Here is a 27,869-nt window from a genome sequence, read left to right as displayed (position 1 = left end):
GAGCATGAGTTAATTTGCAGTGGCAAGTTCCTCTACAGAGGCAGCACATTCTTTTAACCGACAGCTTCCCACACAGGTACGGCATACTCTCTCTAACAGTATGCCAGTGTGGGTGTGTTTGAATCAGCTGCTTATAACAACAAAGTAAACACTCCCAAAATGCACAGGGCTGCTGGTGATGGGTGTGTCAAATTTCAAGCCCAACAGTTTTCCTGAGCGAGTAATTCGTTTTTTCTTGAGGCTCTTCCATATTTTAGAGGTGAGCTGATAGATAGTTCTAAAGTTGTCATGTGCTTGAATGGCCAAGTAAAGGGATCTGTGAGAGAGTACATCACACCGATTTATACTTCAGATTTCCTCAGGTAAGTAAAGTTTATGGATTAAGAATGCATGTTTGTCACAAAACTTGACCTCCTTTGCACTGTTTGTATTTTTTTAACTTGGTGCTGTTTGGAACTGTTTTGTCATGTATTTTTTTTACAGATTTTTATGAATAAAGTATATTTTGGAAATTAAAAAAATGTTTATCACAGTTCTTTTGATCTGTTGAGTGTTAAATTAGTCCATGAATGAGAAGGTCAGAACTCAGAAACTAACCAACTCAGTTATGAGCCTCACAAGACTAGTTCTGCAAAATCATTCGGAACTTCCTCAACTGCTAAGATACTATCACAACCTGATATGTCTGCAGTCGTGTCACAAAACTGAAAGCCACTGCGACTCATGGATATTTTACAACCTTTGCTATGCAAACTGATAGGCTTGTTTGTTTATAACAACAGGATGAGAGCCCAAAGTGCAGTGTTATAATAACCCAACTTGCCTTTGTATATTAATTTGCTGCATTTCAAGGGTCATCACCAAAATTAAGCTTTTGTTGTGCTGTGTTTTTCAATATAAATCTGCCATGTTAACCTAGTCAGTCTACGATTCATGATAGAGCATAACATGTTACAACTTGTGAATGAAATAGCATTCCTGCCACTTAATCTGCTGGTTTTGTTTTCCACTGGTGACTGAAATACATTCCTGCAGACTTATATTTTAGGTTATCTGTTTGTGCCCAGTCTGAAATGTTAAAGGTTAATAAATAGTAAAACAAAACACGGTACTTAAGGGAGTACCTGTAATAGAGTCAAATCTTTCATTTTTCGGATGGGACATTAGACCAAGGCACCATTTACCCGCTCAGGTGAACTAAAAGGACCCATGACACTATTTCAAAGAAGAGCAGGGGAGTTCTTCCGATGTCCAGGCCAATTATTTATCCCTTGAACAGCATTAAGATAAAAGAATATGTAGGAATGTATCTCATCACTGTTTGTGGGATCTTGTGAGGCAAACCTCAAGTAGAAAGTAATTTTTGGGTCTAAAAATATTCCCATGAAACAGGTTCCTGGCAAAGGTGCAGCTTCCAAAACTGCCAGGGATTATTCAATGGTCATCCTGGGATAATTTGTCTTTCACCCAGGAACAATTCATCTTCCACCCTGAGATAACTTAACCTTAACCCTGAGATAATTCAGCTTCTACCCTGGGATAATTCACCTTTAACCCTGAGATAATTCAGCTTCTACCCTGGGATAATTCACCTTGAACCCTGGGATAATTCACCTTCAACCCTGGGATAATTCAGTTTCTACCCTGGGATAATTCACCTTTAACCCTGAGATAATTCAGCTTCTACCCTGGGATAATTCACCTTGAACCCTGGGATAATTCACCTTTAACCCTGAGATAATTCAGCTTCTACCCTGGGATAATTCACCTTTAACCCTGAGATAATTCAGCTTCTACCCTGGGATAATTCACCTTCAACCCTGAGATAATTCAGTTTCTACCCTGGGATAATTCACCTTTAACCCTGAGATAATTCAGTTTCTACCCTGGGATAATTCACCTTTAACTTTTTTTTTCTCTCGAAAAATATGCTTTCTTCATAACAACCTGTAAAGCAAAAGTACAAACAATTCAAAACAGCACCAAGTAGGCATTCCAGAAAGTGCAAAAGAAATCAGTTTCCTTCGATACAGGAGTGAGTTGCCTCAAAACCCTTCCATTCCATTTTGTATGCTGTGTACATTTTACAGCCAAACCATGTTTGGTGTATACAGCCCGAGGGGTTTTCCATGGGTCCAGCCCCTCGCTTGACTATGGCGGGAGGACCTTACACTGTGGTCTTTCCCCATTGAGCCTTTGCTGCGGCTGCCCCAAGCTTTAGTGCGTCCCTCAGCACGTAGTCCTGGACCTTGGAATGTGCCAGTCTGCAACATTCGGTCGTGGACAACTCTTTGCGCTGGAAGACCAGCAGGTTTCGGGCAGACCAAAGGGCGTCTTTCACCGAATTGATAGTCCTCCAGCAGCAGTTGATGCTTATCTCAGTGTGCGTCCCTGGGAACAGCTCGTAGAGCACAGACTCCTGTGTTACAGAGTTGCTTGGGATGAACCTCAACAAAAACCACTGTATCTCTTTTTGCACCTGCTTTGCAAAGACACATTCCAGAAAGAGGCGGGCAACTGTCTCTTCCCCACCACAGCCACCTCGAGGGCATTGTGCTGAGGGTGTGAGACTCCGGGCATGCAGGAAGGATCTGACGGGGAGGGCTCTTCTCACCACCAGCCAAGCTGGATCTTGGTGCTTGTTTGAAAGTTCTGGTGATGAAGCATTCCGCCAAATGACTTTGGCAGTCTGCTCGGAGAACCATCCGACAGGATCCGCCATCTCCTTTTCCCGTAGGACCTTGAGGACATTCCGTGCAGACCACCGCCTGATGGACCGGTGGTCAAAGGTGTTTTTCTGTAGAAACATTTCCATGAAGGATAGGTGGTACGGCACGGTCCAACTGGATGGAGCGTTCCGCGGCAATGTGACCAGGCCCATCCTTCGCAACACTGGGGACAGATAGAACCTCAGCACATAGTGACACTTGGAGTTTGTGTACTGGGGGTCTACGCACAGCTTGATGCAGCCACACACGAAAGTGGTCATCAGGATGAGGGCGGCGTTGGGTACATTTTTCCCGCCCTTATCAAGAGGTTTGAACATCGTGTCCCTCCAGACCTGGTTCATTTTGGATCCCATATGAAGCGGAAAATGGCTCGGGTGACCGCCACAGCGCAGGAGTGGGGTATGGTACAGCAACCACATGAGCGCCTCGCACCTGATGACCAGATTCTTACCCATAATGGAGAGAGATCGCTGCTCCCACATGCTCCGTTTATGGTGTACCCTGGCTACTTGCTCCTTCCAGGTTTTGGTGCATGCCTCAGCCCTTCCAAACCATATCCCCAGCACCTTCAGGCAGTCTGACCTAACGGTGAAGGGGACAAAGGATCGATCAGCCCAGTTCCCAAAGAACATGGCCTCGCTCTTGCCGTCGTTAACTTTGGCTCCCAAGGCCAGTTCGAACTGGTCACAGATGCTCGTCAGTCTGCGAACGGACAGCGGATCCGAGCAGAAGACGGCGACGTCCTCCATGTACAGGGAGGTTTTAACCTGGGTGCCTCCACTGCCTGGGATTGTCACCCCTCTTATACTCGCATCCTTCCTAATAGACTCAGCAAAGGGTTCAAAACAGCAAACAAACAAGACAGGGGAGAGAGGACAGTCCTGTCTGACTCCAGATTGGATCGGGAAACTTTCTGATTCCCACCCATTGACTGAGACTGCGCTACTGATGTTTGTGTAGAGCAGTTTGATCCAATTGCAGATTCCCTCCCCAAACCCTATTTTGGACAGCACGTCCATCATGTAGGTGTGCGATATTCTGTCAAAAGCTTTTCCTGGTCCAAGCTGATGAGGCAGGTGTCCACCCTCCTGTCCCGTACATAGGCGATTGTATCCCTGAGTAGCACAAGACTATCAGAGATCTTCCTGCTGGGTACAGTACAGGTCTGGTCAGGGTGAATCACCAACTCCAGAGCAGATTTGACTCGACTGGCTGTGACTTTGGACAGAATCTTGTAGTCAACATTAAGCAGTGAGATGGGCCGCCAATTTCTGATTTCTGCCCTCTCCCCCTTCTGCTTGTAAATGAGGGTGATGATGCCTTTCCTCATGGATTCTGACATGCTGCTGGCCAGGAGCATACTCTCGTATACTTCCAGCAGGTCCGGGCCGACCCAGTCCCACAGGGCCGAATACAACTCAACCAGTAAGCCATCGCTTCCGGGAGTTTTACTCGTCTTGAAGGACTTGATGGCCTTTGTCAGCTCGTCTAGGGTTAACGGCTTGTCCAGTCTCTCCCTCATGCTGTCATCTAAGACCTCTGTGATAGATGACAGGAAGGACTGGGAGGCTCTGCTGCCTGTGGGCTTCGCGTCATACAGCCCAGCATAAAAGGATTTGCTGATCCTTAGTATATCGGACTGCAAAGACGTTACCGAGCCATCCTCTTCCTTCAGGCTGCTGATCACAGAGCTCTCTCTGTGTACCTTTTGGAAGAAGTAACGCGAGCCTATCTCATCTTGCTCAATGGAGCGGACTCTGGACCAGAAGATGATCTTGGAGGCCTCCGTGGCAAAGAGCGAGGCCTGCTGGCTCTTCACCTCATGGAGGTCCTCCTTGACCTTGACCCCCATGAACTGCAGCTGGAGCAGATTTTGCATTCTTTTCTGGAGTCAGGACATTTCCCTCTGTCTTTCTCTCACCCTCTGAACACTGAAATACTGAACTCTGAAATACAAGATGTGTTTTTAATGTTGCGATATATTTTCAAAGTTACTAGACAGGTTCATGTACAAAGGAATGTGCACTTATCTAAGTGCTCACTTAGTTCAGTGTTCCACATTGTTAATACTTGAGTTGGCATAACAACAAGATGTAACTGGAGGCAACTTTAATAAGAACAGCTGTCTCAACACTATAGGCAGTACCACGAGACCAGGAGAAGTTGTACAGATTGGCCAAAAGATGATGAATATTCAAAGTTTATGTTGCACTGATTGTAGGTTACCAGCAGAAAGGCTGGTTTCATGAAAAGCCTGAAATTAATCCTTGAACTGTAGCAGAAAGGTTAATTCCTCCAAACCCAGGCAGCCTTTTGGGGCATCCATAAGTATTAGTTTGGCAGCACTCCTACTGGTGCATGAAAGTGAGTCAAACACTGGCCTAGTTGTCAAAGCCATGTTCTCAATCTTCCTTGGCTGGGTCTTTGATCGCCAAAAAAATCCTATGAAGCTGGTTTAATCTAATAAAAACTCAAGTTTTCTAAGGTTATGAGGTGGGGGAAAAAACACTTAAACATTTAAAACTTATTTTTTGTCTTAGGAGAAAGAAAGTTGTTTGAGACAGAGTCAATTGACTTCAATAGAAAAAAGTAAAATTAAATTTATGTTTTGTACAGGACAGAGAGAAAATGGAAAAGAGAAAGAGCGGAAATAGAATGACAGTGCAACTTGGATCAAAGTCTTTGTCATTTTTCACCTTGGTTAAAATTATATTTCAGTGCTTATTTTGGTACTTTTGGATGGATATTACAGCAATAAACTTATTCCTGATGTTTAATATTAGGATTTCATTCAGGGTGACAATGCATGACCTGCAAGCATAAAATACTGGTTGAGTCCAGAAAAGTTTCCTGGAATTTAAGCAATCCAAGGATTGAAAAAGAAAGACCCTGAATTTCCATTAATGTGAGTTTGGTGCCCCTGAACTAGCAGTCATGCCCACTAATGCTCTGCAGCATATCCCTACCATAATCAGAGGGGTCAGCTTATTTAAATATCTATTGGCAATTCTGCAGCACAAATTCCATGTAAAATGGAACTACTGGGGGGTGTATTGAAGAAAAGGAAAGAAAAAAATGATTTGCATTTTCATAGTGTCTTTCATGACTGCTGGACATCCTAAAGAGCTTCACAGCTAATGAACTACTTTTGAAATGAAGTCACTATTGAAATCTGGGAAACATTTCACACACAGCAAGATCCCACAGACAGCAAATCATCAGGATTTCCTCAGAGGTCTTCCAATTGGCTGCCATAAATTCTATCTAGGGTTTTGGCAATTTTTCACCAAGGGAGACCATTAAGAAATTCCAAGCAAATCTGGTTTTAGTTATGTTGTTTGAAGGATATATATTGACTGGTAGAATGCCTCTCAAATTAAAGTGCAGCCTCTAAAATGTTAGGTCTGGCTCAAGTTTGTAGCAGCAGGTTGTGGACGCAACTGATAGTAAGAAACTGAGCTGGGCTTTGTCAGCTGACTGTCAGGTGGCTGCACTCAATGCCTCGTGTCACTTTTAAAGAATGTCTTGTACTGAGGATCTGGCAGAGACAGCAGGAAAGTGAGAAGGACCCTGCACAGGCTGGTAATAGGAGTATACAATTCTAGTAAGACTGACATCAAACCCTAATGCATGTGAGTCAGCAAAAGAGGGAAGGAGAGACAGAGAGCAAGAAAGCAAGAGAGACAAAGGGAGAGAAAAAGAGACAGGGAGAGGGTGTGACAGACAGTGAGAGAGAGAAGAGACACATAGCGGGATGGTGAAAAAGAGAGACAGAGAGAGAGAGCGACATAGACAGAGATGGACAGAGAGAGAAAGACAGGGGAGAAAGGGTGAGGGCAATCTACTGATTGCTTGGTCTCAATGGGAGAAAGCAAAAAGAAATTTCTCATGCCATGTGGAGGGAGATAGCATTAGCACTGGCACTGAGCACCAATTCTTTCACCCACATGGCCACAGAGAAGTTCAATGAGGGCAGGCAGAGTAACATACCAGTTTTCGTCCCTTTACTTCCTTGAGCACCAACAACACCTTTGTCTTTTTTCCTTCTTCAAGTCACCCCAGATACTTTCTGTTGTGTGTTGTTGTTGTAGTTGTAGTGTAGCTAGGGCATTCTTGTTAAAGTCTCAAAGTCTGGATATGGTCAACTAATAACTCTTTTATTAACACATCTCTATATACACTCTCCACAAGCCTCTTTAGCGAGCATCCTTTGTGCTGCTACTCTCTTCTTCCAAAGTCCATTACCATGTGACTATTACATCATCATCATTACAGTGGGAGGGGTTGCTCTCACTGTCTCCAGCATCAACCCTTTCAGGTCGTTACACTACATCTCCCCCTAAGTCTTTATCCATACATATTCTTTAACATATATACATTCTTGACTTTACCTACTACATTTTCTCCCCCCCAAGTCTCTGTTAAGAGGTTTCATGACTCTCTGTGATCTTGTTCTAGTCTGACTGCGATGATCAGTAGTCTTCCTCGTAAGTCTGGATCACCGATTTGGTTTATTTTTACTAAAGATTGTAGTATCCTGTTTTCTCTGGGTTTCTTCATCATCATCTGGTTCTTCCAAATAAATGATTGACTGTTGCTTCTGGGGAATTGGGATAATGTTTCTCCTATTTCTACGTATGTTCCCTTCTGTTGTGTGTACCACAAACTATCTCTGGTAGTTTTCATCTCTGTGGATTACACTAACTTCCCTTTCTAGGTCATGTATCCATACTCCTTGGCCTTCATTCAGTATTGGTAAGTCTCTGGCACGAAAACTTTTGTTGTAATTTCAAGTTTGTTGCCTTCTATAAGAGTTTTCCTGGTCTCTTACTCTCTTGTAGTCCCAGACATCCAATCCCAGAGCAATTTTTTAGGCAACATAGGAAGTTGCATTCTCTGGTCTTGAACTTGGTTTATCAATGGTTGTGGTATCTTTCTGGGTGTAACGATACACACTGGTCTGACATCTTCTTTAAGTGTGATTCTATACTCTGTCTTCAGTCTTCCAAGACCTCAGAAAAATTTTGGATAGTCTGCTTGAGAGTGACTGTTTACCTATGGCTGTTTGACTTCATCAATCTTAGAGCCATAGAGTCATAGCATTATACAGCACAGAAACAGGCCCTTTGGCCCATCGTGTCTGTGCCAGCCATCAAGCACCTAACTGTTCTAATCCCATTTTCCAGCACTTGGCCCGTAGTCTTGTATGCTATGGTGTTTCAAGTGCTCATCTAAATACTTCTTAAAAGTTGTGAGGGTTCCTGCCTCTACCACCCCTTCAAGCAGTGTGTTCCAGGTTCTCACCACCCTCTGGGTGAAAAGATTTTCCTCAAATCCCCTCTAAACCCCTTACCTTAATTCTATGCCCCCTGGTTATTGACAACTCCGCTAAGGGAAAAAGTTTCTTCCCATCTATCCTATCAATGCACCTCATAATTTTGTATACCTCAATCAGGTCCCCCCTCAGCCTTCTCTGCTCTCAGGAAAACAACCCTAGCCTATCCAGTCTCTCTTCATAGCTGAAATGCTCCAGCCCATGCAACATCCTGGTGAATCTCCTCTGCACCCTCTCCAGTGCAATCACATCCTTCCTGTAGTGCTCTTGACAAGATGCAGGTCTAAGCACACTTTTCTGATTAACAGGGGAAATTTTTGGTTTTGCAAAACGTATAGAGTTTCCATAATTATTCTCCCTCTATATTGTAGAGTTGCTTGAAGCTTACCTTTCACTTTCAGTTGGTTCCAGCCTGGACCATGCAACTGTGTGTCTGTGAGTTGTAGGCAATGTCTCATCAACCATGGCTCTTAGTCTGACAGAACTGTGACGTTAGCACCTGTGTCCAATTTGAAACTCGTTAGATGTCCGTTTACATAAATGTCCGACTTCCAAACTCCTTGATTTGGGTCATTAATTTCTCTTAGTTCCTGGTTCCTTTCCTGCTGGAAGTTGATGCACTTCATTCACCACTCTTTGTGTGAAGGTCTTTTGCTTTGTGATTTTCAGTGAAGAAGTCTTGCTCTGGCACATTTTTCCATAATGCCAGTCTTTTTACAGTTGAAACATTCCGCTTTACTAGCAGGACACAGTTCCCAACTGTGGGTCTTACTGGCTTCACAGCGCTGGCATGGTTTCCCGGTGTCATGCAGCTTCTCACCTGTGTGTGTCTTCTTCTCTGTAGATTTCCTCACCATCATTGGCTTCAAGAACTGTACAGTCATTGGATTTCTTCTAATCCAAGGCTTCTGTTCAGCCTGCAGAATGCCTCTATTTTGTCTTCAGACTTCTGCCTGACGTACCATCTGGATTGCCTTCTCGAGTATAAGGTCATCTTTCGACTGTGAGATCTGATAAAGACTCATCAACTATTCCCACAACTATTCAGTTCCTTATCAGTTCTTCCTTCAATTCTCCATAATCACATCCCTCAGCCAATCTGTACAGATGATTTTAAAAAGAATCTACGGATTCGCCTATCTTCTGGACTTACTTGTTAAATTTTGATCTTTACAGAATTTTATTACACCTTTAAATTGAAATATTTGTCGAAGGCTTGTAGCACATCCTTAAATTTATCAGAAGTCTCTTTTATTCCTTGCCTCACAGTCACATCATCCACAATTGCACCTATAGAGTATAAAAGGGTATTTACTTGTTCTGCTTCTGATTTAGTATACAGATGGGAAGCTATCCTAAACCATAAGAATCTTTTTCTTCATAAGGATTGGGTCCTTCCTGATTGTGGAAGCTTTCAGGCATTCTAAATTTTGAATCCATTTTATTTTCCTAGGCTTTGTTAGGCTTTTTAGGGTGTTCCCCTTTCTTTTTAATTCATTTGACTTTAATGGAGGTGTTCACGCTCTTTCTGGGTGTTTCCTGTGCTTTCTGGAAGTTCCCACACTTTTTCAAGGTTCCCCGTACTTTTTCTATGCGGACTGATTGAGTAATGGCTACCGATTCCACCCACTCCCGAGTCGCCTTTTCGCTATAGATCGACCTCTCTCCCCATTTTTCCAACGCTGTGCGCTGTATTCCAACAATGTCCCCTTTGTTATGACCGAGGTGAGAGGAGTGCACTGGCTTTTCTAGTTCCACTTCTCCACAGGTCATAATATATATTTAAATGTTTGCCCTGTTACCAATATGATCAATCATAGACTCTACTCTTTATCCCAGAATAAAATACACCAACCAGGTTTCTTTAATAAACAACAAAATTATCAGTTTATTATAAAACAAGACTTAACCAGTAATGAAGCAAAGCATAAACACACAGATTGAAATATGAAAGTTCCCTTTAAACTTAGCCACTCACACATTCACACTGGTTAACCAGAAAAAATAGAGATTTGCTTTTAGAGCTCTGTTACAAGAGACAGAAAAGAGTACCTTTGTCAAATACATGCTAATTCTTGAAGAAAAAAAGAGAAAATATCAAAAGATGTCAGTTGTCCCTTTTTTGGTTTGGTGTCCCAAATACAGGTAGATGGCTGTCATTGGGATCTTTCTCTGGAGCAATTCATTCAGGCGGTGTTGAGGATTTATCTGGCAGGTTTTTCCCAGTGTCTCAGGAGAAATGTGGCAACCAGAGATTCAAGCAGGCCTTTCAGGATGAATGTAGCATCAATTTCTCTATTTCTTACACTCGCTTCTAAGAGCTTCTCAAAGAGATAGAAAAACTGGCAGGCTTTTCAAAGAGATGCTACAGACTGAGCTGGTGTTTTGTCCTTCAGGTTGATTTTTAAAACTCCAACTGACTGTCCAAAGTGAAACCAAAACAATATCTCAAGAGTCAAGTCGCCTGACCCCTATAGATCTTGACCTGTCACTTCTCTGTAAACATCTTCTCCAAGTCAAAAAACCCCTGCTGGGTAATTATCTGAAGACAGGTTACTTCCAGTAAGGGCTATTTGCAAACCAAGTCCAAAAGACCTTGCGATGACCTCTTTTTTAAAAAAAACACCAAGTCCAGCTCTCACTGTCTCCAGCATTAGCCCTTTCAGGTCCTTATACTACACTTTCAGTGAGGGTACTGATCAGTGTCAGTGAGGATGTGGCACTGGATTCATAGAGCATGACAGAGCTGGAGGAATGAGGAGTGGGTGAGGATGTGTCTCCCTTCATGAGGAGGCTCGGGTTGCCTACATCTTCAGAATCTCGGACCCAACGTCGTGAATACTCATAGAGTCATAGAGTTATACAGCACAGAAACAGGCTCTTTGGCCCATTGTGTCTGTGCCGGCCATGAAGCATCTAACTATTCTAGTCCCATTTTCCAGCACTTGGCACGTAGCCTTATATGCTATGGCATTTCAAGTGCTCATCTAAACATTTCTTCAATGTTGTGAGGGTTCCTGCCTCTACCACCCCTTCAGGCAGTGTATTCCAGATTCCAACCACCCTCTGGGTGAAAATATTTTTCCTCAAATCCCCTCTAAACCTCCTGCCCCTTACCTTAAATCTATGCCCCCGGTTATTGACCCCTCCACTAAGGGAAAAAGTCTCTTCCTATCTAACCTATCTATGCCCTTCATAATTTTGTATACCTCAATCATGTCCCCCCTCATCCTTCTCTGTTCTAAGGAAAACAACCCTAGCCTACCCAGTCTCTCTTCATAGCTTAAATGCTCCAGCTCAGGCAACATGCTGGTGAATCTCCTTTGCACCTCTCCAGTGCAATCACATCCTTCCTATAGTGTGGTGACCAGAACTGTACACAGTACTCCAACTGTGGCCTAGCTAGCATTTTATACAGCTCCATCATAACCTCCCTGCTCTTATATTCTATGCCTCAGCTAATAAAGGCAAGTATCCCATATGCCTTCCTAACCACCTTATCTACCTGTGCTGCTGCCTTCAGTGATCTATGGACAGGTACACCAAGGTCCCTCTGACCTTCTGGTACTCCCTAGGGTCCAACCATCCATTGTATATACCCTTGCCTCGTTAGTCCTCCCAAAATGCATCACCTCATACTTCTCAGAATTAAATTCCATTTGCCACTGTTCCACCCATCTTACCAGCCCATCTATATTGTCCTGTAATCTAAGGCTTTCCTCCTCACTATTTACGACACCACCAATTTTCGTGTCATCTGCGAACTTACTTATCATACCTCCTATATTCATGCCTAAATCATTAATGTACACTACAAACATTAAGGGTCCCAGCACCAATCCCTGTGGTACACCACTGGTCACAGGATTCCACTCGCAAAAACAACCCTCGACCATTACCCTCTGTTTCCTGCCACTAAGCCAATTTTGGATCCAATTTGCCAAATTGCCCTGTATCCCATGGGCTCTTACCACCTTAACCAATCTCCCATGCGGGACCTTATCAAAAGCCTTACTGAAGTCCATTTGGACTACATCAACTGCTTTACCCTCATCTACACATCTAGTCACCTCCTTGAAAAATTCAATCAAGTTAGTTAGACACGATCTCCCCCGACAAAGCCGTGCTGACTATCCCTGATTAATCCCTGCCTCTCCAACTGGAGATTAATTCTGTCCCTCAGAATTTTTTCCAATAGTTTCCCAACCACTGATGTTAGACTTACAGGTCTGTAATTACCTGGTCTATCCCTGCTACTCTTCTTGAATAATGGTACCACATTCACTGTCCTCCAGTCTTCTGGCACCTCTCCTGTGGCCAGAGAGGATCTGAAAATTTGTGTTGGAGCCCCTGCTATCACCTCCCTTGCCTCACATAACAGACTGGTATACATCTCATCCGACCCTGGGGATTTATCCACTCAGCTGAAAAGAAGGATTTTTGAGGAACATTGTGCTGACGTGCAGGCTCTGAGGGCAAACTGAGGTCGTGCAGCAACTTACAGGTGTGACTCTCAAGTCTACAGCTCATATTTATGGCAACATTAGGATATTCTTCCCAATTACAGGGTCAATGAATATTATGGCAGGGCAAACTGCTGCCCTGATGACAGTAGGAGAACGGTAAACAGGACCTGGCATACTAGCTTCTAGCAACTGCAATGCAGGCTGCTGTACTTCAGGGTTTTCAGGATCTGAGAGCTGCCATTAGACCAGCCAGTTCATTGTGGTCATAGTCACAGGGCCCATTGGAATGGCAGAAGCTGAAATCGATGTGCCTCATTTTGGTGCTTCCTAGGGAAAGCACAGTATGGGGAAAGAGCACAGTGACTCATGTTCACTTTGGAGTTTGTTGTATGAAAGGTAAATATCCACTGATGGCCTGGTATATTGTCAGCCATGGCTCAGTGGTAGGATTGTCACCTGAGTCAGAATGTTCTGGGTTCAAGCCCATTCCAGAGACTTGAGCACAAAATCTAGGCTGACACAAAATCAAAATCTAGTACAGTGGGTGTGCTGCACTGTCAAAGGTGCTGACTTTAAGATAAGATGTTAAGATGAAACTTTCAGATGAACATAAAAGATTCTACGGCACTGTTCCAAAGATCTGGGGAGTCCTCTCGGGTGACCTGACCAATAATTATCTGTCAGCCAATATTATTAAAAGCAGATGATTTGGTCCTTATTACATTGCTGATTTAGAACCTTGCTGTGCACAAATTGGCTGCTGTGTTTCTTACATTACAACATTGACTACACTTCAAAATTACTTCATTGGTTGCAAAGCATTTTGGGATGTACTGAGGTCATGAAAGGAATAATATAAGTGCAGGTTATATATATTATATTTTTTTATTCATGGACATGGTAGTCATACAGGAAAAGGAGTGCTAATTATTCATTCATGTGATTATTATTGGTTTAATTAGGTAGGTGTGATATTCCAGGATTCTAGTTTGAAGGATCCTTCCTCTATTTAAAGGTGGGAGAGAAGGCGTTATGGGAGGCTGCGTTACACAGAAGACTTCAGTTGTTGCCTGATATCCCTTGCAGCAGTCAATGAGGTGTCCTCTGAGTGGTAGTTACCCTGATGTTCTTCTCCATGTACTTCAGCCTCCAAAACAGCTGGGATCACCATTCCAGGACTGCTCAAATCCATAACTTTTTAAATGGTGAAATTGTGCAGACCATGCCAGGCTAGAACCATGCAGGAGCAAACTAACCTGTCTAGGCAGTGAAAATGTTCCTTTAAGACCCTGATGCCTCCCTCAGTGATCAATCCAGTAGAGGAGTGTGCCTTGTTGCAGCAGTGTTTCTCTGCTGTTATTAGGGCAACTGTTAGTGGCATCAGTATCTATGGGATTGGGGGGTAGACCTGATGAACCCAAAACCACATGTTCACATGATTAGCTTCCTCAAAAAGCTCAGGAGGGCCAAATTCCTGCAGACAAATGGATCACGCCAACTTCCAGCAGAACACATGTTGAGAGGAAGCATTCCCTGCCTGTTGTCACACACAATCTTCACATTGAGCAAGTGGTCATCTTATCTGTTCAGAGGTTGTGGAGATTGAGCAATATGCATGCCATCAATTGCACCATGCACTGTGGGATGGACAGCAACTTAATAAATTGGAAAGGCTCTATCTTACTGCTGCCTCGCTGTGTTGCCAAACTGGATGAATTCCCCAGCTTTCCTATAAAGTACATTAGTCACCTGATGAATACTTGCCCTGACAGCTCCTGTCCAATATTACAGAGATCACCCACAGCTCCTGGAGATGTCCCTGTGCCAGATGACTGTGGCTGCAGGTCCTCATGCAGTAGGTGACAGTACTACCCTATTGCCTCTTTGGTGGAACACATTCTCCTAATACACATCTCCTCACTATAAGCTCGTCATAGGACCTGCGTTGCTGTATAATTTAAGGGGAAGGGGTAATACCTTGTGGGGTCCATTCTCCTTAAATGCTGTCCAATTCTCCTTTCTCGTGCTCCTCCTGTGTGATAACAGTAGATTGGGATCTGCCTGAAGGCAATGCCTTGCCCACACTGAGGGTGTGAACAAAAATATCCTGCAGTGTCTCAGTCCCACAGGCAGTGAGAAGCAAGTTGACAATGGACTACAAGCGAAGCAAACAAATTCCTGACAAATCCATCTTTAACTCTAGCAATCAGAATGTTTCCAAATTTTGGTCTCCTTCCTTAAGAAAGGATAAAATTGCATTAGAAGCAGTTCAGAGAAGGTTCACTCGACTAATTCCTGGGATGAAGGGGTTATCTTATGAGGAAAGATTGGATAGGTTGGGCCTACACCCATTGGAATTTAGAATAATGAGAGGTGAGCTTAGTGAAACATATAAGATCCTGAGGGGACTTAACAGGTTGGATGCTGGAAGGATGTTTCCAATTAAGAGCAAGACTAGAACGAGGGGACACAGTTTAAAAATAAGGGGCCTCCCATTTAAAATGAAGATGAAGAGAATTTTTTTCTCTCAGAGATTTGTTAGTCTTTGGAATTTGCTTCCTCAGAGAGCTGTAGAGGCAAGGTCATTGAATATATTCAAGGTTGAGTTAGATTTTTGATAGACAAGGGAGTTAAGTGTTATGGGGAGGTAAACTGGAAAGAGGAGTTGAGACCACATTTAGATTAGCCACGATATGACGAAATGGCAGAGGGGCTGAACGGCCTACTCCTGCTCCTAATTCGTATGTTCATATTCCTTTGACTCAAAAACTCTTCGAGGTCACACTTTCATATGATTTCTGCCCTAATAGCAGAATCTGGGTGGAATAAAATTAAATATGAATGAACGCAAACATATGACCAATAATGGACAGGAAAAGACCCTCTGGTCGATACAACCTATCCTACACAATTGTGATACCTTGTGTATCACAATGTATACATTCTCCACCCACTCAAAAACCATGTGATCCTCCGGGAGAGGCAAAAACAACAGATAAAAAACCCAGGCAACTGAAGGAAATATTTCTGGGAAATTCCTCTTTGATCCATCCAGATGATTCAGACGAGTTCAGGAGATCACTGTGGCCCTGAATTCCTTGAAGTACCTACCTTTCCTGAAGTTCCTACCTTTTGTAGGAGGTGATGTCCACCCCAGCCAAAAACAGATCCAGCTCTCGCTTTAAGGAATAAAAGCAAAATACTGCAAGTGCTGGAAATCTGAAATAATAACAGAAAGTGCTCAGCAAGTCAGGCAGCATCTGTGGAGAGATTAACAGAGTTAATGTTTCAGGTGTGTAACCTTTCATCAGAACAGTTCTGATGAAAGGTCACAGACCTGAAATGTTAACTGTTTCTCTCTTTGGTTGAGGGAGGAATGTTGGCCAGGATACCAGGAGAACTCCAGTGGTCCTCTTCAAATAGTGCCATGGTATCTTTTGCATCCACCAAAACAGGCTAATGAGTTTTTGTTTACTTGTTCATGGGATGTGGGCATTGCTGGCTAGGCCAGCATTTATTGCTCTTCCCTAATTGCTCTTGAGAAGGTGGTGGTGAGTCGCCTTCTTGAACTTTTGCAATCCTTGGGGTGTAGGCACACCCACAATGCTGTTAGGCGGTGGCGTAGTGGTATTATCACTGGACTAGTAACCCAGAGACCCAGGATATTTCTCTGGGGACATGGGTTCAAATCCCACCACAGCAGAAGGTGGAATTTGAATTCAATTAATAAATCTGGAAATAAAAGCTAGTCTAATGATGGCCATGAAACCGTTGTCGATTGTTGTAAAAACCCATCTGGTTCACTAATGTCCTTTAGGGAAGGAAATCTGCTGTCCTTACCTGGTCTGGCCTACATATGACTCCAGACCCACAGCAATGTGGTTATCTCTTCATGCCCTCTGAAATGGCCTAGCAAGCCACTCAGTTGTACCTAACCGCTACGAAGTCAATAAAAAGGAATTAAACCGGACGGACCACCCGGCATCGACCTAGGCACCGGAAACGACAACGGAAAATCCAGCAATGTCGAAACTGCAAAGTCCTCCTTACGAACATCTGGGGACTTGTGCCAAAGTTGGGAGAGCTGTCCCACAGACTAGTCAAGCAACAGCCTGACATAGTCATACTCACGGAATCATACCTTACAGATAATGTCCCAGACACTGCCATCACCATCCCCGGGTATGTCCTGTCCCACCAACAGGACAGACCCACTGGAGGTGGTGGCACAGTGGTATACAGTAGGGAGGGAGTTGCCCTGGGAGTCCTCAACATCGACTCCGGACCCCATGAAGTCTCATGGCATCAGGTCAAACATGGACAAGGTAACCTCCTACTGATTACCACCTACCGCCCTCCCTCAGCTGATGACTCAGTACTCCTCCATGTTGAACACCACTTGGAGGAAGCACTGAGGGTGGCAAGGGCACAAAATGTACTCTGGGTGGGGGACTTCAATGTCCATCACCAAGAGTGGCTTGGTAGCACCACTACTGACCGAGCTGGCCGAGTGCTAAAGGACATAGCAGCTAGACTGGGTCTGCGGCAGGTGGTGGGGGAACCAACACGAGGGAAAAACATACTTGACCTCGTCCTCACCAATCTGCCTGCTGCAGATGCTTCTGTCCATGACAGTATTGGTGGAGTGACCACCGCACAGTCCTTATGGAGACGAAGTCCCGCCTTCACATTGAGGATACCGTCCATCGTGTTGTGTGGCACTATCACCGTGCTAAATAGGATAGATTTCGAACAGATCTAGCAATGCAAAACTGGGCATCCATGAGGCACTGTGGGCCATCAGCAGCAGCAGAACTGTACTCAACCACAATCTGTAACCTCATGGCCCGACATATCCCCCACTCTACCATTACCATCAAGCCAGGAGACCAACCCTGGTTCAATGAAGAATGCAGGAGGGCATGCCAGGAGCAGCACCAGGCATACCTCAAAATGAGGTGTCAACCTGGTGAAGCAACAACAGAGGACTACTTGCATGCCAAACTGCGTAAGCAGCATGCGATAGACAGAGCTAAGCGATCCCATAACCAACGGATCAGATCTAAGCTCTGCAGTCCTGCCACATCCAGCCGTGAATGGTGGTGGACAATTAAACAACTAACTGGAGGAGGTGGCACCACAAATATCCCCATCCTCAATGATGGGGGAGCCCAGCACATCAGTGCAGAAGATAAGGCTGAAGCATTTGCAACAATCTTCAGCCAGAAGTGCCGAGTTGATGATCCATCTCGGCCTCCCCCTGAAGTCCCCAGCATCACAGATGCCAGACTTCAACCAATTCGATTCACTCCGCGTGATATCAAGAAACGACTGAAGGCACTGGATACTGCAAAAGCTATGGGCCCTGAAAATATTCCGGCAATAGTACTGAAGACCTGTGCTCCAGAACTTGCCGCGCCCTTAGCCAAGCTGTTCCAGTACAGCTACAACACTGGCATCTACCCTGCAATGTGGAAAATTGCCCAGGTATGTCCTGTACACAAAAAGCAGGACAAGTCCAACCCGGCCAATTCCCGCCCCATCAGCCTACTCTCAATCATCAGTAAAGTGACGGAAGGTGTCATCAACAGTGCCATCAAGCGGCACTTGCTTCGCAATAACCTGCTCAGTGATGCTCAGTTTGGGTTCTGCCAGGGCCACTCAGCTCCTGACCTCATTGCAGCCTTGGTTCAAACATGGACAAAAGAGCTGAACTCAAGAGGTGAGGTGAGAGTGACTACCCTTGACATCAAGGCAGCATTTGACCGAGTATGGCATCAAGGAGCCCTAGCAAAACTGAGGTCAATGGGACTCGGGGGGAAAAGCCTCCACTGGCTGGAGTCATACCTAGCACAAAGGAAGATATGGTTGTGGTTGCTGGAGGTCAATCATCTGAGCTCCAGGACATCACTGCAGGAGTTCCTCAGGGTAGTGTCCTAGGCCCAACCATCTTCAGCTGCTTCATCAATGACCTTCCTTCAATCATAAGGTCAGAAGTGGGGATGTTCGCTGAAAGCACTTTGACGACCCCTTCCATCACTTTGCTGATTTTCGAGAGTAGACTGATAGGGCGGTAATTACCCTGGCTGGATTTGAGCTGCTTTTTGTGGACAGGACATACCTCGGCAATTTTCCCCAATGCCGGGTAGATGCCATTGTTGTAGATGTGCTGTAACAGCTTGACTAGGGGCGCGGCAGGTTCTGGAGCACAAGTCTTCAGTACTATTGCCGGAATGCTGTCAGGGCCCATAGCCTTTGCAGTATCCAGTGCCTTCAGCTGTTTCTTGACATCATGTGGAGTGAATCAGATTGGCTGAAGACCGGTATCTGTGATGCTGAAGTCCTCAGGAGGAGGTCGAGGTGAATTATCCACTTAGCACTTCTGGCTGAAGATGGATGCAAATGCTTTAGCCTTACCTTTTACACTGATGTGCTGGGCTCCCCTATCGTTGAAGATGGGAATATTTGTGGAGCCACTTCCTCCTGCCAGTTGTTTAATTGTTCCCTACCGTTCACGACTGCATGTGGCAGGACTGCAGAGCTTAGATCCTTTGGTTGTGGGATTGCTTAGCCCTGTCTATTGCATGCTGCTTCCGCTGTTTGACATGCAAGTAGTCCTGAGCTGTAGCTTCCCCAAGTTGACACCTCATTTTTAAGTATGCCTGGTGCTGCTCCTGGCATGCCCTCCTGCACTCTTCGTTGAACCAGGTTGGTCCCCCATCTTGATGGTAATGATAGAGTGGGGGATATGCTGGGCCATGAAGTTACAGATTGTGGTTGAATACAATTCCGCTGCTGCTGCTGGTCCAGAGCGCCTCATGGATGCCCAGATTTGAGTTGCTAGATCTGTTCAAAATCTATCCCATTTAGCACAGTGATAGTGCCACACTTTACAATGGTGGGTACCGTTCCAGCCAGTGAGGAAGGGGGTCGCAGGCTCCCCTTTCTCTTATTTGACCGCAACAGGGTTTATCCTTTTTTTAACACAGTGGCTGAACTCACCACCTCAGTGAGCACTTGCTCCTCTTCCTCTAATATAATTGCAAAAGAACCAATCAGACAGGTTTTGTTGAGTTTAAACAAGAAAGATGTAAGTTTATTACTCTTAACACACACACACACACACACACACACACACACACACACACACACACACACACACACACACACACACACACACACACACACACACACACACACACACACGAACTTTGGTGGTTGGAGTAGAGTATTTGTATCAGTCCCAGAGTCCTCAGTTGAAATTGCAGTCCTGAAGTCCTTGCTGGGCCACATGCACAGGGATGGCCATGCTTTTTTCAGGGCTTCTGAAGGCAGAAGAGAGGTTTGATCTTTCTCCCCTAGTTGCTGGCTGTGGCTGTCTGACTGGACAGTGAGTGACAGAGAGAGAGAGAGAGAGAGCTGCTTCGTTGATGGCTTTTCCAATTACCTCCTCTGCTTTCTGTGTGATCAAGCTTACAGTCTCCCCAGAGCTGCACAAGCAGTCACATGACATTACCAAACCTCTTTGTGGTATTAATGAGGTCCTTCTGGAATCTACTCTGAGATTCAAGGCTCTGCCCCTCAAGCTGTCCAGTCACACTTGGTGGGAGTTGGCTCTTTCAAAGTCAATAGGTGTCAACGGCTCCTGATGACTGTATCGATAAAGCTATTTCAGGTAATTTAATCAGAAAGCACCCCATTGTTCTGCTAGATTGAGTCAGTCGTGTTGTTTCCAGTCTAATCTTTTGGTGTTTCAAATGTAAATTGCAGTGGCCATCTTGGCTACCAGTTTACTTTGTAAAAAAGTTATTTTGTAAGAATTTCCAGTAAAGGTCTCAGGCAAGGTTCCAACCGATGAAATCAATATTTCTCATTGGCTATATTTGCTGACAATGCTAGGTGGTGCAGTACTTGCACCTGCGCAAATACAGGCTCTTCAACTGGAATGTCAGTGTCGGCGATGTTCAGGCAGCTTCCAGGATTAAAGATGGCGCTACTCAATTTATCACAGGAAATGCTTATGGCTAGATCGTTCTAGCAAAGAAGCCCAGTAATATGCTACTATGTAGTTATAGGATACTAACTGTAATCCGCAGATCCATTTAATATTCCAGTAATCCTATTAAATACAAAAGGAATTTTATAATTAAATTTCCATCGGAAGAGAGTGAATTGGCCCGATCGATGGAAAAGAAAATCGGGCAGAGTCTAAAATGTGCTGCCAATTTGTTATTGTGATTCATTTATATGACTGACCAGGACTGATTTCACCTGAATGCAGCTTCTAGCTCCCGCCCCACTGGCCATCTCCCCTCAGCCACTCGGTCCAGACCTCGCTGCTCCCCCTCACTCCCCTGCCCAATTGTTCCCCACACCTCGCTTTACGCCACCCCAATCTCTGGTCGTTCGCTCCCCCCCCCCCCCCCCCCACCCGTGCCCCTCCAGTCGCTAGCTCTAGGCCGCGCTGCTTCCCTCCTCTTGGCCACTCGCTCCCAGTCACCGCGCACTGCCCGAAGAAGCAAGGTGGGCGGGGTGATGTAGGAGAGAGTGGCTGCGAGGAAGGAAGCGGCACAGCCTAGTGCTAGCAGCTGGAGGGGTAGGGGAAGTGGGAGCGAACGGCCGGAGAGCGGGATGGCGCAACGCGAGGAACAATCGGGCAGGGAAGTGGGGGGGAGCAGCAAGGTCAGGAGCAAGCAGCTGAGGGGGGAAACATTGAGGCTGGACTGAGTTGCTGAGGGGGAGAGCGGCCAGAGGGGCAGGAGTGAGTGACTGGGATCGAGCTCCAGCTTCAAAGTCTCCCATTCAGCCGCTTCCTCAGCTGAGTGGGGGGCTGGATACCAGATGACGCTTTATTGTGCATGCGCGCTGATGGACCAGGCGTGCATACATGATGACGTTGGCGCTGTGCTGTCAGTCATCCAGCGCAAGCGCCACTTCGTCCTGGCAAGATGTAGCTGAGCATGTGCGTGGTTTGGTGCACTCTGATGATGTCAGCGGGCCGCTGCATTTTCAGGAATCACTTTGTTTCCGATTTGGCATGTAGGGTTTTCATGACAGTACGCTCAATGTGAATATGAGACTTCGTCTCCAGAAGGACTGTGCGGTGGTCACACCTACCAATACTGTCATGGACAGATGCATCTGCGACAGGTAGATTGGTGAGGACGAGGTCAAGTAGATTTTTCCCTCTTGTTGGTTTCCTCACCCCCTGCCGTAGACCCAGTCTAACAGCTATATCCTTTAAGACTCAGCCAGCTCGGTCAGTAGTGGTACTACTGAGCCACTCTTGGTGATGGACATTGAAGTCCCCAACCCAGAGTACATTCTGTGCCCTTGTCACCCTCAGTGCTTCTTCCAATTGTTCAACATGGAGAAGTACTGATTCATCAGCTGAGGGGCGGGGTGGGGGGTGCAGTAGGTGGTAATCAGTAGGTTTTCTTGCCCATGTTTGACCTGAAGCCATGAGACTTCATGGGGTCCGGAGTCAATGTTGAGGACTCCCAGGGCAACTCCCTCCCGACTGTATACCACTGTGCCCCCACTTCTGGTGGGTCTGTCCTGCCGATTGGACACGACATACCCAGGGATGGTGATGGGGGTGTTAGGGACATTGTCTGTAAGGTATGATTCCATGAGTATAACTATGTCAGGCTGCTGCTTGACTAGTCTGTGGGACAGCTCTCCCAATTTTGGCACAAGCCCCCAGATGTTAGTAAGGACTTTGCAGGATTGACAGGGCTGGGTTTGCTGCTGTCGATGCCAGGTGGTCCGTACAACTGAGTGGCTTGCCACGCCATTTCATAGGGCATGTAAGAGTCAACCACATTGCTGTGGGTCTGGAGTCACACGTAGGCCAGACCAGGCATGGATAGCTGATTTAACATCTCTTGTGAAAGATGGTATCTCTGACATTGCAGGACTCCATCAGTACTGGACTCAAGTATCAGCCTATATAATGTGCATAAGTCCTAATGAAATAAAATATTGTAAGGCTCAAAATGTCTTTTTTAAAATGAAAAACCTGGGTCTCTTTAGTTAACAACCCATTGACAAAATAGCCAAATGCACAATTTTCAAATGTGTAGTTTCTCCCATTTTTTGTTCAAAGTGGAATTTCACCCCTCTTTCAGGATTAGCCCTTGACCTTGCGATGAGTATGCAGCCCAATTTAAAACATTCGCATGCTTCAGACCCTCTCAAGCTCCATTGATGCTGCACAGCAAAACCTACCAGATGGATGATGAGCAGTTCTGCAACATGCAGGGACTTTAAATTCTTCAAAATGTGATGAATGCAAATAATTACAGTGCTGTCAAACTGCACCCACTAGAAATGGAATTAAAACTGCCAAATATATGTCATTGAGGATGAAATGCATAATTCACCGGTACAGAAACAGAGATCTCAGCTCTCCATCAAACACACATTTACTTTTGCTTTTCAGTTTCGAAGTTAAAGGTGACAGTATTTAAGCCAACAGTCTCCAGACCTGAATCTACAACACCCACTTTGAAAGCTTATCTCCCACACTGTTTGAGGTAAGCAAGAATTGAAGCTGGAGACTTGCTCACCAACTTTTTAAAAAATATTTTATTTGCAGAAATATAGGGGAAAGTTTGTATAAAGATGGAGCTTATTGATGTGGAAATTGGTCCTCATTTCCAGGCAAGGGAAACCAAAAGGACCAATTTTGTGATGCATCCCACAGTCAATCAGCACCTGCCTTACAAGCACTGTCATATTGGTCAGTGTAGCTTTGCAGAAATTCTAGGCTGTCACCTAAACTAGGTGTTAGGTCCCTTGCACATGTTAATTAAAGTTGTAAAGTCCGATGCAGGACCGCTCTGCGTAACTTGCTTCCGATGTGGGGAGCAGATGTCAGGCCTGGCCTGCTCAGGATTCCTGAGTGCAGCACAAAAATGGGCCGAGTTGAATTTCTACCCATCATGCCCACTAGGGCCCTACAATACCAAATCTTACTCAAGATAACAGGCCTGAAACTCCTGGGCTTGAGTGTGTGTCCACTTCATATACTCAAATTACCCCATCCTAGGGGATCTGGGCTTGTCCACGTGGGCAGGATGAGGGTCTGTTCCACTACTTTTCTACCAGCAGAGCAACTCTGCAGGAACCTTGGAAAATATTTTGTTATGTGGGTAGACAATGAGAAGCTCACTTTGCTTTTTGAACGTTGGCCATCACTTGTCAAACTTATATGGAGAATGTCGTGTAAAACCAACATGTCCCAAACATTGGCTTAGCCATGGCCTCTGTGAAAGTTCTGGCAAAGTATGTTGATATGTTGATGAATACGTCTTTATTTATGTAACCTGCACATGTTAATAGGATATGACAGTCTTCTGGGGGGTCAAGAAATCCCTTAGAGACAGTGGGATTGATGTTTTGGTTTCGCACTGACAACTCAGAGCTTCCCTTAAATGGGGCTGCATAGGTGCAGAGATCAGTGTGGCCAATACACTGTCCTGCACATATTTCCGGCAGTGACCTCTACTCCCTAATTCTTAATGTGCATTCTCGTACACGTAGCTCAGCCCACTGGAGCGTTAAATCACAAAATTCACTGTCCCTTTAAGAAATCTGCACCGTGTATAATCAGATGACCTTTACCCACTCCACTCAGCAAAGGCAGGGTCTAGCTACAAGATTGGACCTTTCACTTGGAGATAATTGATCATTTTGGATTAAACAGAGTTATCCAGAGATAGGTTTGGTTATTTACAAAGCAGCATCACCAGGAATTCTACTGCAGTTTCTCCAATAACAGAACAGTAACTCCAGATGACCTGTCAATTATCGGGCAGGTTTTTAAAGGATATTTCCTTGTATCCCCCCCACCAAGTTTCATTCACATGAACCAGTTGATGGTTATTCTCATGGCCCATTATTGGCCAAGTATAACATGGCTCTCGGATTTTTTGCCCTAACCATTAGGTACAGAAAGGACATTTTAGTTTATTTTTGGCCCAGACCCTACAGTAAGTATATTTTGGTTTAGTTTTGGTACAATGGCCCTACAGCAGCCAACTGCCTACTGAATAATTCTATTGATTGATGAAGACCTCATGTATTAGTAATTATTACATTAGTGGCACCTGGGAAAGCTGCCACCAAATACAAGCATTTTGTCCATTGACCATATTCTTGCTATTTCTACCCATTGTCCATTGTTAGACTGTTTTCCTATTCTATTTTGTTTCATTACTTTAAGCAAAGCACAGTTGTAACAACCAAAGAATCAGATCATTGTCTTTAACAATCTCATTACACAATCCAATCTGAGTACTCAGTGAAATCATACAGTATGATTCCAAATGATTTGATGATTCTTTATTATTGAGATCATGATTCACTATACAAACTCAGGTACCACACTTCACAATTCCAGCATGACTACAGCAAACAGTGGTTTACTAAAAACACTTATATGAATTCTACCTTTGATCTCTACATTCCATGCATACTAACACTTAATTACAATACATCAAAAGACACACAATGCAAACTTCAAATAGCATGGAGCAAAGAAGATACACTTATGTTCATCTCAATCTCTCCCAATGATTCAGTTACCATGGTTATATGGTCCACTTAAGTCTTCAATCACTTTATTACTATAAACAGTGACCTAACCAACATGTCCCAGACCCTTAAGACATGGGTGAATGCCCTTCCTTCAATGAGGCCTGCTTCACTAAGCATCCCTGTGCAGCAAACAAGGTACATGGGCAATGTGAATCTACATTTCCACATGCATCTCTGACAGAATGATAATTAGGGAACGCAGCCTGCTGTCCTCATTTATGAAAAGTTACCAGAAAATGCAGCCTTTCATTCCACACATTATTCCCATGTATCATTTGAATTTGGTTCCAGTTTGATCTCAGAACCCTTGGGGCTTGTGACTTCTTATAAGCATTACTTTCTGTCACTGGACATAGCTGCTTGGCTAGTCCAGGGCACTGAGTGTCAATAGGTATGTCCTGCTGATAGATGCACCTTATTTCAGTTGGCATGTAGTTAGGACAGTTCTCTGGCTTTATTCATTGCTCTTGCCAAAAACTGCCTTGAGTTTCATTTGTCTCCAGAAATCGTGGTGCTGAAGATTCTTCCATTAGGGATATGTTTGAAAGAAATTCTCATGTGGCAGATTGAATTAGAATTAGAATTAGAATTAGAATTAGAATTAGAATATTACAGCGCAGTACAGGCCCTTCGGCCCTCGATGTTGCGCCGATCATCTGACCTACACTATTCCATTTACATCCATATGTCTATCCAATGACCACTTAAATGCCCTTAAAGTTGGCGAGTCTACTACTGTTGCAGGCAGGGCGTTCCATGCCCCTACTACTCTCTGCGTAAAGAAACTACCTCTGACATCTGTCCTATATCTTTCACCCCTCAACTTAAAGCTATGTCCCCTCGTGTTTGCCATCCTCATCCGAGGAAAAAGACTCTCACTATCCACCCTATCTAACCCTCTGATTATCTTGTATGTCTCTATTAAGTCACCTCTCCTCCTCCTTCTCTCTAACGAAAACAACCCCAAGTCCCTCAGCCTTTCCTCGTAAGACCTTCCTTCCATACCAGGCAACATCCTAGTAAATCTCCTCTGCACCCTTTCCAAAGCTTCGACATCCTTCCTATAATGCGGTGACCAGAACTGCACGCAATACTCCAGGTGCGGCCTCACCAGAGTTTTGTACAGCTGCATCATGACCCCGTGGCTCTGAAACTCGATCCCCCTACTAATAAAGGCTAACACACCATATGCCTTCTTAACAGCCCTATTAACCTGGGTAGCAACTTTCAGGGATTTATGTACCTGGATACCAAGATCTCTCTGCTCATCTACACTACCAAGAATCTTCCCATTAGCCCAGTACTCTGCATTGCTGTTACTCCTTCCAAAGTGAATCACCTCACACTTCTCCGCATTAAACTCCATTTGCCATCTCTCAGCCCAGCTCTGCAGCCTATCTATGTCCCTCTGTACCCTACAACACCCTTCGACACTATCCACAACTCCACCGACCTTCGTGTCATCCGCAAATTTACTAACCCACCCTTCTACACCCTCATCCAGGTCGTTTATAAAAATGACAAACAGCAGTGGCCCCAAAACAGAACCTTGCGGTACACCACTAGTAACTAAACTCCAGGATGAACATTTGCCATCAACCACCACCCTCTGTCTTCTTTCAGCTAGCCAATTTCTGATCCAAAGCTCTAAATCACCTTCAACCCCATACTTGCGTATTTTCTGCAATAGCCTACCGTGGGGAACCTTATCAAACGCCTTACTGAAATCCATATACACCACATCCACGGCTTTACCCTCATCCACCTGTTTGGTCACCTTCTCGAAAAACTCAATAAGGTTTGTGAGGCACGACCTACCTTTCACAAAACCGTGCTGACTATCGCAAATGAACTTATTCTTTTCAAGATGATTATAAATCCTGTCTCTTATAACCTTTTCCAACATTTTACCCACAACCGAAGTAAGGCTCACAGGTCTATAATTACCAGGGCTGTCTCTACTCCCCTTCTTGAACAAGGGGACAACATTTGCTATCCTCCAGTCCTCCGGCACTACTCCTGTCGACAATGACGACTTGAAGATCAACAACAACGGCTCTGCAATCTCCTCCCTGGCTTCCCAGAGAATCCTAGGATAAATCCCATCTGGCCCAGGGGACTTATCTATTTTCACTCTTTCCAAAATTGCTAACACCTCCTCCTTGTGAATCTCAATCCCATCTAGCCTAGTAGGCTGTATCTCAGTAATCTCCTCGGCAACATTTTCTTTCTCTACTGTAAATACTGACGAAAAATATTCATTTAACGCTTCCCCTATCTCCTCTGATTCCGCACACAACTTCCCACTACTATCCTTGATTGGCCCTGTTCTAACTCTTATCATTCGTTTATTCCTGATATACCTATAGAAAGCCTTAGGGTTTTCTTTGATCCTATCCGCCAATGACTTCTCGTGTCCTCTCCTTGCTCTTCTTAGCCCTCCCTTTAGATCCTTCCTGGCTAGCTTGTAACTCTCAAGCGCCCTAACTGAGCCTTCACGTCTCATCCTAACATAAGCCGCCCTCTTCCTCTTGACAAGCGCTTCAACTTCTTGAGTAAACCACGGCTCCCTTGCTCGACAACTTCCTCCCTGCCTGACAGGTACATACTTATCAAGGACACGCATTAGCTGCTCCTTGAATAAGCTCCACATTTCGTTTGTGCCCATCCCCTGCAGTTTCCTTCCCCATCCTACACATCCTAAATCTTGCCTAATCGCGTCATAATTTCCTTTCC

General features: G+C 44.8%; 1 protein-coding gene across 1 annotated transcript in view; it reads left to right on the top strand.

Annotated features, from left to right (window-relative positions):
- The first annotated feature begins 212 nt into the window (after nucleotides 1–212).
- Nucleotides 213–27,869, top strand: part of rassf6 (Ras association domain family member 6) — a 72,018-nt gene continuing 44,361 nt past the window's right edge. The window contains exons 1-2 of the mRNA XM_068028911.1: nucleotides 213–362; nucleotides 22,975–23,068. The gene's annotated coding sequence lies outside the window, so the exon portion shown is untranslated. The remainder of the gene's footprint in view (nucleotides 363–22,974; nucleotides 23,069–27,869) is intronic.

Source organism: Heterodontus francisci, chromosome 4, assembly GCF_036365525.1.
Source record: "Heterodontus francisci isolate sHetFra1 chromosome 4, sHetFra1.hap1, whole genome shotgun sequence".
Taxonomy (NCBI): Eukaryota; Metazoa; Chordata; class Chondrichthyes; order Heterodontiformes; family Heterodontidae; genus Heterodontus; species Heterodontus francisci.
This window is presented reverse-complemented; position numbering and strand designations above follow the sequence as displayed.